Raw genomic sequence first — 12976 nt, 5'->3', positions numbered from 1 at the left:
TTGTAATGTATTTTGTAATAAGAGAGAGAGAGAGAGAGAGAGAGAGAGAAGGCTGCGAGTTGATGGCATGAATCTTTGTAGCATTAGGAGAGAGAGTGTGTATCCCCATAAATAAACCCAGAGTGTGGGGTCATCTCTCAGACCAGCGATTCTGCTGGGAGAGGTTGTTGGTTGGCCACGGATGTGTTAAACCACAGGAATAAGGCAATGTGATAAAAACAAGAGGTGGAAAAAGGCCTTTCATCTGCAGAGTATGCCACTGACGTTGGAAAGCAGACCTGGGAGATGGCTATGTGTACTTGGAGGGGTGTATGGCGCATACAAACACACACCCACACATCTTGCCCTGCTGCTACGAGTGATGAACCCCAGGTGGGGTGAGGTGAACGTCAGAAACGAGATGCTAAGCCCAGCCTCCACTATTGACCTCCTTCTGTCTACTCACCGTCATTCACCCCAAATGTGTGTGTGTGTGTGTGTGTGTGTGTGTGTGTGTGTGTGCGCGCGCGTGTGTGTACGGGTGTACACTTGCCTACATTACGGAATTCATACCATGCCACTCTCGCTCCTAAAACGATTATGTGTCAGCAATACACCCAATTTGGTTCCTGCTAAAGTGGGCTGTGAACTCATCATTCCAATCTGGAGAATTATGCAAGAATAAAATGCAGCTCTTACCTGACAGTGCTGCTCACCCTACCATTGCAAACGGCTGCTGGTCATGTGATAAGTCGACCCTGACCAGTTCAAAGCTGATTCGGTGAGAGACTGATTGCTGGCACCTAATCATTTTAGCAATACGTATGAGCAGGGGCACAGCTCAGAGAAGGTAAGATTGTGTGTGTGTGTGTTGGGGGGGGGTGGGGGGGGTTCTCTTTTTTTGCTTTCTCTCTCTTATCCAGCTCTCTGTGTCTTACTGCTGGCCTTCCTCTGCTGAACTCAGAATGAACCCGGCTATATTGTTTATATATTTCATGTCTTCCTTGCTTTTTTACAGAAATTTGTTATTCAGTCGAGCTCTGCATTGGTCCGCGGGCCTTGCCTCAATTGGTGATGTGCACAAGGTTAAATTTTGAACCAGTCTATCATTATAAGCCTGTTTTCTTTCAAAGCATTTTCAAGAGTGCATGGGGATTTGTACTCATTATTAGTGCAACACAGCTAAGAGTGATTAAGCCAGAGTTTCTCAATGTTCCCTATTCATCTAAGATTTAAGAAGTAATTCATTTATAAAAGTGGATCTGCAATCAGATATCTGGATTAAGTAACCCTTCTGGTTTAGTGAATCATCCAAACAATGGTTCTGTTTCAAGCTGATCTCCCTGTGACCCCATTTACACCTGATTTTAAGATGCGTTTTTGGTGATCCAATCACATGTGGTCAGCAAAAACGTTTTGTGATCGGATCACAAAAATCACATACAAATGTGGTCAAAAACGCATTTGACTGCATCACATTTGAGGTGTAAACGTAATCCATCCTGTATGCATCCCGGAAGCAGCGGAGCACCACCCCTCACCTGTCAATCAACCGCTGTGCAAAAACAAGAGTTTCAACTTTGCCGGTTGTGAGTGGTTTAAAAGGAAATAACTGTCCGATTGGAAAATAGAAAAGCAGATATATACAAAAGCATGAGAACTTAATGGATCTTCTTCAGTGTGTCTGATATCAATATGCACGGACACTTATGAGAAGCACAAACATCTTAAGCTCAGGTTAATACAGGTAATCCACAAAAACAATGGACAATTCTGCTCGAAATCTTGCATTTGTGCTTAGATTAAATTTCAGCTTATCTGACAGAAATAGTGCGCCATTTTTTCAACGCTTTCTTCGTCTTTTCTAACTTTGCTGTGCTTTAATGTCATGCAGTAAAGCACTGACATTGTGATTGAGGTATGTTGTTATGAAATTTGAGACCCTCCCCTCCAAATCCGATCACAAGTGGTCACAGCAGATGTATTTGAGCATCTTGTTGGGCGCTGCTCTTGTGGCAACCTGCAACAAGTTGTCGGGTGCGGACATTTCTTCCATTAACTTGTGCTTCCCTGCAGCTTTCGCTTTCGTTGTTGCACACTGTCTTCGTGTTTATATCCACATCTCCTGCTAGATGTGCTCTACAATATGGAACAGCCTTTCTCAGGATATCATAGAGACTTGGGGATGGTCTCATCTAGCTAGGGGCAGTAAGCAACCATTTAGCAATGCCCTAGAAACAACTCAGTAAGCACCCAACATATCCTGACATTGCATTAGTATAAACAAGTCTCATACAAATGTAATACGTTTTGTACTTATTTTTTGTTTGTTTACCTAATACAATATTAAGAGAAGTATTTCACTGTTTTTAACTCTTAAATGGGTCAAAAATGACAGTAATATATCTGTTACTGTCTGTAATTGTAGAGTTGCAGTATAGCTTACAGCTGTACAGAATTCCTACACTTCTATCTTGTCTGTTTCTCCTGAGTTCTGCATACTCTATAATGAGCTCTCTAACGGCAAGGATAGAGAAAAGGAAGACAAGAAAGAGGAAACAAGGGATGCTCTTTCCTTTGTCATTTCAAATGAAATAGGACAGGCTCCCCCCGGCCGGCTTTCTAGTTATATCTATATCTAGCAAGAAGATCCCCAACATATGATTTCACCCGAGGGTTTTCTTCCGTCAAACTTCTGCTCTTTCTCTTAACGGATCTACCAACAGGCTTTCAGTCACATAACATGATGTGTAAATACATTCTTATCTCTTTTTAAGAAGTGTTCAATAGTCTCCTGTATATGTAAGATATCGCTGTGTATTTGAGATAGCATACATCACACCAAAGAAGTAATGTTTGCTCTCCAAGCGGCAAATTAAAGAGACATGAAGCTAGATGCAACACAGCAGGCCTCACAGAGAAAACACGCCGTCAATGCTTATGTCTTTAAATAAGCATCTCGCACCCCTCCATTGTGAGTAAAATTGCATTGCTAACATCTTTTCATATCATATTCACTTAAAACACACTGTGAAACTCCATCTTGTAGCAGCACATCGATAGGCTTTTGTGCAGGTGAATTATTGCTCAACAGCACTGGTTTTTGCCCAGAGCACAAACCACAAATGCACAGAGACTACAAAGTTACTTTCTCATCTTTTATTTATTTATTTATGTCTTAAGCGGGCTGTTTAAAAAAAGTAAAATAAAAAAGAGGCAGCAGAAACATGAGAGTATAGTTCATTTAACGTGCCAGGTTTTGCATCTCCTTTGCATTTTCACAACCAGAAGCAGTGCAGATTTCTTCAGGCAATTTGTTTCAGGTAACGGGAGCATTCAGGTGCAGCAAAAGGTGTCTTGGGAACTGTTAGGAAAGAAAGTGAAAGAGGGAATGAAAGGGGGAAGGGTAGAGCCTTTTACATCATTAATAGATTCTGCTTTGCATACAAGGTGAATGAGGTGTGCTGTTGCACTTGAAATCGAAGGTAAAGCTTTTAACACTCTAATAGCGTTTAACAAATCATATTAATTTGCTGTCATTTTTGGTAGAGCTTACAGTTGTGAATGAACATTCAGACACACACAGACATTAAAGTGCTCTGATGGTCCACATGAATAAAGATAGACATGGCACGATAAATGTCACTGTACACATTCATCACATGCCAGAGTCATTGAGTGTGTTTTCATACACTGATAACTATAAAAAATAATCTAATTCTTAAAACTAGACAATGCAATAATGCATGAGATTTGAAATTGTCATTTTCAAAACTTAAATAGGTTTGGAAAACAACTGAGGGTGAGTAAATAATGAGAGATCTTTTTTTTGTTTGTTTTTGGGATGTAAAGGCCTGTTCACACCAAGTCCAATTACAAATGTTCTTTCCGAACAAGCTGTTGTATGGTAACAATGCATTCCTATGGTGTTTTGCACATCGGGTCTGACAAATCGTCCACCGACAATCCGAAGATTTTTTTTTTTTACGGAGAGTGTTCCAATTATTATTATTAATATTATTTTTTTGGACTGCTATGAAAACTGACTGTACAATGAGATAAGAGCTTTTTGTCAGTCACTGCAGCTGCTCAATCCAGTGTGTTGGTGGTGCTAATCAACTGGCAAACACCAGCATACATGAAGCTGATATACACCCCTGAAAATTATATAATTAAAAATAAATAGTTGCAGTTCATGGACCCTTTGTACTGCAAACATAGAGGACCCCGCAAACTCCTGGAGGGAGGAGCAAGCAGGTGGGGGAACTTACTTCAACTTCCCCTGTTGAGACATTAATAAAAGTGGGCTGGACTCATGTTGGGGATTTTTGTCACATTCAAGTCATGGTGGCAGGGGTCACGTGCACCGCACTTGTCGACATATGGAACATTGGTTTGGCCTGATGTTGTCCCATTGGGGACCACAGTAGAACCAACATATGTTAGACTAAAGACTGTGACTGGTAATATTACCCTAATAAAGGGCAGAGGAATATTCTTGTTCAACATTGGAGACCTGTCTATATCTTTTACTGCATGGGTCGCTGAAGTGCATGATTCCTGTATACTTGGATTAGACTTCTTGAGAACCATTGTCACAGGCCAAAGTGTGAAGCTGACCCCACCCTCCCTACACCCAACCCCTCCACCCATATTTGTCAATGCCACAGAAACCAGCAGCCCTAGGCATGCCCCTCCCTCATGCCCTTCCCCTACCTTGGACATCTGATTGTAACGCTGTACAGTACCATGAACAGCCCATAGACAAGGAAACAGAGCAGCTGACTGCAATAAGGAACATTTGGGCTGAAAATTGTGAAGGGCTTGACCAGCAATAATTATTGGACTTGTGGAGGGTTCTACAGGAATTCAAGGACATTTTCGCCTTCAATGAGAATGAAGTAGGTCTGACACATCTGATGCAACACGTGATTGATACAGGGGATACCCAGGGTCGATGAATCCCTCGATTTAGTGTCTGGTTCCTCCTTGTTCTCCACTCTGGACCTTCGGAGTGGATATTGGCAATTACCTTTGTCACCAGAGTCCCAAAAAGGTTTTCTGCACAAACAGAGGCCCCTGGCAGTTTAAAGTCCTTCCCTTTGGTCTCTGTAATGCCCCAGCGACATTTGAAAGACTAATGGACAAGGCGCTGATGGACATTCCGCATTGCGAGTGCCTTGTGTACCTGGATGATCTCCTAGTCCATGGGGATTCCTTTTAGATGGTGCTTGGGGCACTGTGGCGGGTACTGGAGAGAGTTGGGGCAGCAGGATTCAAACTACACCCTGACAAGTGCCACTTTATGAGACATCAGGTGGAATTCCAGGGCCACAAGTTGGGGGCAAGGGCATAGGCACTCTGGAGGATAAAGTATGTGCCATCAGAAACTGGCCAACTCCCACAGAGCAATCACAGCGGAGAAGTTTTGTAGGTTTAGCGTCATACTATAGATGGTTTGTGAAAGGCTTTTCCTGCATTGGGGCTCCACTCTTCTGCCTTTTTCAGAAGGACAGTGTCTTTTACTGGTCAGAGGAGAGCCAGCAAGCATTGATACCCTACGGCAGGCACTCATCAACACCCCCATTCAGGCTCCACCTGTCCCCATGCTGCCCTTTGTTCTAGATACAGATGCCAGTAATGTTGGCATGGAAGCTGTGATGTCGCAAGAAGGGCCTGAAGGAGAGAAGTTAGTAGCTTACTTCACAGCAAGGTGTTCAATAAGAGTGAGAGGCGCTACTGTGTCACAAGATGCGAACTACTCGCTGTAGTGATGGTGGTGAGACACTTCAGTTACTAACCTGTGTGGCATGTCATTCACAATCAGGACAGATCACGCCACACTTCAGTGGTTGATGTCATTCAAAGAACCTGAGGGTCAAGTGGCCCGTTGGCTCGAAGAACTCCAATCTTACAACTTCAATGTGATACACAGGGCTGGGTCTCACCACACAAACGCTGATGCATTATCATGTCATCCTTGTGCTGCAGCTGGTTGCTGCCACTGTGAAAGGAGGGAAGCCAGAGACAGAGACCTGAGTCAAGAGGACAGCACAACTCAACTCTCTTGTGGATGGCTGCAGGTAGTAGATGTAGCAGAGTGGAGGCCCAAACAGGAACAAGACACTGACCTAAAACCTGTGTTGGAATGGCTGGAACAAGAACAGAGGCCCCCCTGGGAGGATGTAGCAGCATTCTCCATGATCACCAAGTGACTGTGGTCAAATTTTGATAACTACAGCTTGTGTAGAAAGAGTCAGCCACTGGTACCCAAAAGCATGAAAGAAACAGTTATATGTGCTTGTCATGGAAGCCCAGGGTAAGGACACTTTGGGATTTCCAAAACACTTCACCGTCTTCGCAAAGGCTTCTATTGGGGCCAACACTGAATGTATGTATATGAATTCTGCCACAAGTACGATGTCTGTGCAGCCTATAAAGGCCCATTTGACCAGTCCCATGCACAGCTACAGCAAAGATCTGTAGGAGCTCCTATGGAGAGGGTGGAAATAGATATAATGGGCCCTTTTCCCTGCACAGAGAGAGGCAACCGCTTTGTGATTGCTGCTATGGACTATTTTACAAAGTGGCCTGAAGCCTATGCATTGCCTGATCAAGAAGTGGAGACAGTGGATGATGCACTTGTGGAAGGCATGTTCAGCAGGTTTGGCACAGCTGAAGTCAAACACAGTGACCAAGGGAGAAATTTTGAATCTAGAATGTTTGGAGCTATGTGTGAACTCTTAGACATGAAGAAAACACGAACAACACCATTGCATCCACAGAGCGATGGTCTAGTCGAAAGATTTAACAGGACCCTAGCTCAACAGTTAGCCATACTAACAGCTGATCACCAACGGGACTGGGAGACCCATCTTTCCCTCATCCTGATGGCCTACATATCTGCAGTGCAGGACTCCAACGTATGCACCCCTTCCCTGCTCATGCTGGGGCGTGAGCTCAGGACCCCTGCAGAGTTGGCATTTGGAAAGCAATCCAGACATGCCTGATACACCACCTGGACTGCAATATGCCAAGAAGCTACAAGATCGGTTGGAAACAGCCCATACATTTGCCAGAGACCAGCTGGCTAAAGCTGGAATGAGACAGAAAAGGAATTATGATCTGAGAAGCAAAAGGAGACACTTCCAGGCCAAGGAGTTAGTCGGTTTACAGTCCAAAAAGAAAAAGGGGCTGCTGCCCAAAATTGGACTGTCACTGGACAGGCCCTTGTCAGATCCTGGAAAGGGTGGGGGAGGTGGTATACAGAGTGCAGTTACCACCTAAGGGACAGAAAGTAGCCATCCACAGAGACAGGCTAGCCCCATATAGAGGCTTCTCAGTCCCCTCTTTTCAATAGAAGCACACCGCTTCCTCAGAACTGCAGTCCAATAGGAACACTGGCCTCTTGAACACAACACACAAACAAAATGCCCAATGCCCCGTTACCTTAAACACTTCACAAATGTCATCTCCAGTACTGGGACTGTCACCTGTATTTCAAACCCCAATTCCCCATTCCCACACAACCCTTGACCCTCATGCCAGTGTTGGTCTGACATGACCAAAGAGACAGAGGCAACGACCCAGCAGGTTCAAAGACTTAATTTGTCCCCTCAACAAATTGGGGGGGCAGTGTAATGCCATGTCAAATGGAGTTAATGTTTCTTTAAAAGTTAGAGTTCTCTAAGTTCAGTGAGATTGACATGTTCTCTGATTGGCATCTGGTAAAAAGGGGTGTGATAATTTGGGGGAATACTGGGGAAGTTTCAGTTGCTTGTTCTTTTCGGTTTGGAGGCCTGAAGACGTAAGGACTGTGTTTTGTGGTCGTGGGTTATGGCCTTAACAGTAACCCGTATTGTCTATTCTTATTCAAGTTGGAAACATGGAAATAATAAACGATCTTGAGTAATCCCAAAAACGTCTGGTATTTCAGAAGAGTGAGAACACCACGATACTATGCATCTTATTTTACATTATTCCACGTGTATTTATATCATTGTAACTTGTGTTATATTATCCAGGCATTAATCCAGGCATTATAAAAAGAGAAGTTGGCTTCAGGTGTCCGTTTGTAATATACTTGTGGCAAAATACATGTGAAAATATATATTCAACAGCGCTCTTTACTTATCTCATTCGCATAAAAAAACAAACAGATTATATACTCCTCAAAAAGCATCAACACCATCAAAAGAACATAATGAAACAGTTATACCAAATTAGGTAAATAAATTCTTTAAAAGCATTCAGTATACAGTATTAATCTCTAACAGCTGAAGGTGCGGACAGGAGACTGGTATAATAACAGCACCGCAACAGCGCAGCCTACTGTACAGGAGTGAAATAGTTTTTTGTTTCCTTTTTTATTGACTGGGTGTGAATAGATCTTTCGTCAGTGGTTCATCTTGCAAAATCGTCACAGATTTGGTGTGAACAGGTCTTAAGATGGTGCATGTAAATGGACCCAGTAATTTGTTTTCCCACTCTTCATTTTATGTAAATGTCAAGTCATTTTTATTTGTATAGCGCTTTTCACAACACACATCGTTTCCAAGCAGATTTACAGGAATAATGCATTAACAAAAAATGAAATCTATATCTATAAAGAGTGATATAGTTTGATTAAATATGATTGTAAATTGTGTATAGAAATTAAATAATTAAATAATAATTACATTTAGAACCCCGGTGAGCAAGCTGAAAGTGACTGTGGCAAGCAACACAAAACTCCATAAGATGTTGGTTAATGGAGAAAAATAACCTTGGGAGAAACCAGGCTCGCTGTGGGGGCCAGTTCCCCTCTGGCTAAACAACATGAATATAATGCCAATATTAGTTATTTATGTGCAGTGCAAGTCATGGTTTTAAATTTGTAAATTATGTAAGCGTTAAGGTCCATTGTTTAAAAAAAAAAAAAAAAAAAAAAAAGAAAAGATTTCTTTTAAACTTTAAGATTAATGACTAATGTTTTTGAAGTCCATCCTGGATTAACTGCAGTAATTCACATTGATGCATTGTCCTTTGTTAGTTGGCTGATGAAGGCTTTTGTTGGCAATTAAATGTTAGTCTATGTATTCCATTTTAAGAGTGTAGTCCGTCAATAGACAAAGGTGATGCAGGCAGAGATTAATGAGGTGCATCGCAGTTCAACCTGCAGGTCATTTCGGTGAGGTTCGGTGGGGTCCATCCTAAGTCCAAGGTTCAGGCAGTAGCATATGAAGTATCTCATGTCTTACAGTTGGAGTTGGCATCAGTTCATCCTCTGAAGTCAAAAGACTGAAGTGATGTCTGGCTGGCACCGGCTGTAGTTTGTCGTCATCTTTCAGTGACATGTAGCAGTGGATGCTGACACCAAGCAGGAACGGAGCTGGATCTGGCTGACTCTGGTTACCTCTGGATATGAATCCCAAGGTTGAGACATGAAAAAAAAAAGAAAAAAAAAAAAGAATATTAGCGTAGATGCCATTCAATTTTATGCAGCGTTATAGATCATGATGGATGTTTCTGGTTCCAGTAGACCTAACAAAAGCAGCCTAATTGTAAGTTGAAGGATAAATTAGGTGTATGCCTGGCTGGTCTTTAGACTAGACTTAAATTGAGCGAGTGTGTCTGCATCCCGAACAGTGTTAGGGAGACTATTCCATAGTTTAGGAGCCAAGTATGAAAAGGATCTACCTCCTTTTGTGGATTTTTGATATTCTTGGAATTATTAACAAGCCCGAATTTTGTGATCATAATGAACATGACGGAATGTAGCATGTCAGAAGGTCACTTAAGGACTGTGGAGCTAGACCATTCAAAGCTTTGTTGTGTAGTTAACAGAATTTTAAAATTAATACGAAATTTAACAGGTAGCCAATGTAACGATGACAGAATGGGGCTAATATGATCATATTTCTTGGTTCTAGTCAGCACTCTGGCAGCTGCATTTTGAACCAACTGAAGTTTATTTATTGAACTTGCTGGACATCCTTCCATTAATTAATTACAATGGAACACAGGAATACTACTATTTCTCTGCTTACCCTCAATCTGAATAAAACTTTTCTGGTTCAGTTATCTGATAGAATTTTCCAACAACAGCAAAAAGGCTCAGCTTAGCTCTAAGCTGAATCGTTTATGTAGGCCACAGAATCCTCGGAGGCTGAGAATTTAAGGAGTGGTAACATTTAGCCCTGTGCATTGAAATCTCAAGCTAATGGAGTGGAGAATACTCTTATGGTGCCAGGCTAGTACTGAAAGCTTGGCTTGACCTGTGAGGCACACAGGAGTAATTAGGACATTTGAAGCCTCAGGAAGGCGGCATCTCAGCGGCTTTGACTGTTTGTGTAGATCCCGCTGCTTGTAGTTAGGTCACTGTAACCTTAATATGAAACAACATTAACCAATACATGGGCACTGAGCATTTTGGTTTACAGCTGTTTGCAAAATGTTCTGAAGGGAACATTTTCCCTTCCCTTCAGTTAAGTATTTCTCACAACAGGTCATTCACAGTGAGACATACTTAAAGGAAAGTTATACATTTCATGTAACAAAAAAAAAAAAAAATAAATAAAATACTTTTTGTAAGACAAAAACTGTGTGTGCCCCTAAACCACATTTGCTGGCTTGCTCTCATTTCAACTTTGACAGCGATACTAGCCTCAAGAGCAGCTAAATGAGTTCTTGCTACATGGGATTTCTCATTTGGAGATAGAGCAATGTGTGCTATTCAATATATATTTCAGTATATGAAAGCAGTTTTTAGAGGTCACATACCACCTCTAGCAAGCCAACAGACACAGTATATGTGTCTGCTTTATAAAATGGCTGAGAACTTTGTATGACCCCCATTTTGCATATATGTCATTGGCAATTTGCAGCTGTTGCAGTGTCCTGGGCAATGCAGGAGAGAAAGAAGAAAGCCAATCTACAAAGATGTCAAGGGCACACTTTGAAATGAGACAGGCACACTCTCTACCCTCCTTTTTTCCATATTCTGTTTCAGCAATATCTAGCTATATTACTGAAATCGCCTACAATGGTGTCACCAAACAGTAGCTTCAACGCAGAGATAGTTTTGAAAGATATTATATCTTGTGTGATTTTGCTCTTTGTGGCTTCTTGGTTTATGTTCTTGTTTTAGAGAGGTCAGACTAAGTAAAAGGAATGACAGAAAGTGTCACAAAGTAAAGGTGACATTACTGATATCTTGTCTGGACTAAAATAAGTCATTATTTTAAAGAAGTCCTGTTACGACAGATATCAGTAGCCCCAGATGGAATCTACAGACTTGTTTATGCATTTTCTGAGCTGATTTCGGCCCAGTCCACATGAATTAATTTTTATTTGAACACTTCGTTTTCAGTTTCCTGAAGTTATAATTTTCCAAAGTGTGCTGTCATAGAGAGCTTTTTCAGAAGTCTCTGTTTTCAGTGAAGGAAAACAGCATTCCAGTGTGGATGAGAGGCATAAACATAGCAAAATTAATGCATTTTCAAACGAAAACGCATTAGTGTGGATGTGGTCGAAGTAAAAGGATTGTAGGAAAGTGTCAAGTAAAGGTGTCATTACTGACATCTTGTCTGGATTAAATAAGGCATTTGTTTTAAAGAAGTCTTTTTACGATAGATAGCAGTAGCCCCAGACAAAATCTGTAGATTTTTTCTTGCATTTACAGAAAGGATTTTGGCCACGTCCACACTAATCCATTTATCGTTGAACACACGTTTTCAGTTTCCTAATGTCATAGTTTTCCAAAGTATGCAGTAATGTAGAGTATTTTTGGAAGTCTCCACTTCCAGTGGAGGAAAACGCAGCTCCAGTGTGAATAAGAGGCGTAAATGTAGCAAAATCAATGCGTATTCATGTGAAAATGTTTTAGCGTGGCTGTGGCATTTAAGGGAATATCTGCTAAATTTGAGAAGATTTAAACATGGTAAAATAAAATATTTCCAAAATCTTATTGGTAGCTGAAAGCATAATCAATTATTTGTTTATTGAATAAACAAACTCGCAAAAGGTCTGGGCAATTGTTGAAGTTTATAAATAGCAGGTGTTCCAATTCTGCTGAAATCTGCAGCACTTTTTTGTGTTTTACGACAATATATTTGGTGTGAGCCTGGATAGCAGTCTTGGTTCAATGTCCTTCGAACTTTAGACCAGCAGACTGCCCTTTTAACCTCATGAGTAGGGTCTAAATTCTAGTGTCTATTGTCCCCATAATTCAAATTGCTTAAAAAACATACTAAACAATGTTTTTTTGAAAATGTAAAAATGCAGAAAGTGTTTTGTGAGGGTTAGGTTTAGGGGTATGGTTAGGGGATAGAATCTATAGTTTGTACAGAATGAAAATCATTATGTCTGTGGAGAGTCCTCATAAGGATAGCCGCACCAACGTGTGTGTGTGTGTGTGTTTGTGTGTGTGTGTGTGTGTGAGACAAGCGCTAATAACTTTAGACTTGGCTGCATGCATCATATAATCACGCTCAATCAGCATGTTTTCACTTTGAGAATACGAGTTTTAAACTTGGTGATTTTGTGATAGTTGGCTGTCTGTTTCAGAAAACAAATGTATTATATGACTGAAAAGACTGTTTGATTTGCTATTTGTGTTAATGAAATCTGCATCTTCACCTAATCAGCAGACAAGGCTGCATGCATGGGAATATTGCATTTAGATATGATGGCTGTGCATATACAAGCTGTGAACTGTAATGCTGTGGTACTTTGGTGACATTTAGGCTTGAAAAGATTCTTTGAGTCTCTGTTTGTTTGACAAATGACAACCGCTACTAATGCAAACAAATGGCAGCACGCATCAGAGGAAGATCGCGTTTGATGTATTGACTGTGTATAAGAGCTGTAAACTTTTTATCGTGCTACTTTGGTGATGAGTTGGATGTACTGTATGCATATATAATAAACGTATTCTGTGTTTTAAAAGACTGTATGAGTAACTGTTTGAACAAATATAAATTACAGACACTTGACCAGCACAGCCTGTGTCGCCGCA

The 12976-nt window shown here is 41.2% G+C and overlaps 1 long non-coding RNA gene across 1 annotated transcript; it reads right to left on the bottom strand.

The window, feature by feature from the left end:
• Window positions 1–3123: 3123 nt before the first annotated feature.
• LOC127436675 (uncharacterized) lies at window positions 3124–12810 on the bottom strand. Its single transcript, XR_007896444.1, has 2 exons — window positions 8658–12810; window positions 3124–3343 (listed from the first exon to the last, which is right to left on the bottom strand). It is a non-coding gene; the product is annotated as an uncharacterized LOC127436675 (long non-coding RNA).
• Between the last annotated feature and the right edge of the window lie 166 nt (window positions 12811–12976).

The sequence above is a fragment of the Myxocyprinus asiaticus genome, chromosome 4 (assembly GCF_019703515.2).
Source record: "Myxocyprinus asiaticus isolate MX2 ecotype Aquarium Trade chromosome 4, UBuf_Myxa_2, whole genome shotgun sequence".
In the NCBI taxonomy this organism is placed as follows: domain Eukaryota; kingdom Metazoa; phylum Chordata; class Actinopteri; order Cypriniformes; family Catostomidae; genus Myxocyprinus; species Myxocyprinus asiaticus.
This window is presented reverse-complemented; position numbering and strand designations above follow the sequence as displayed.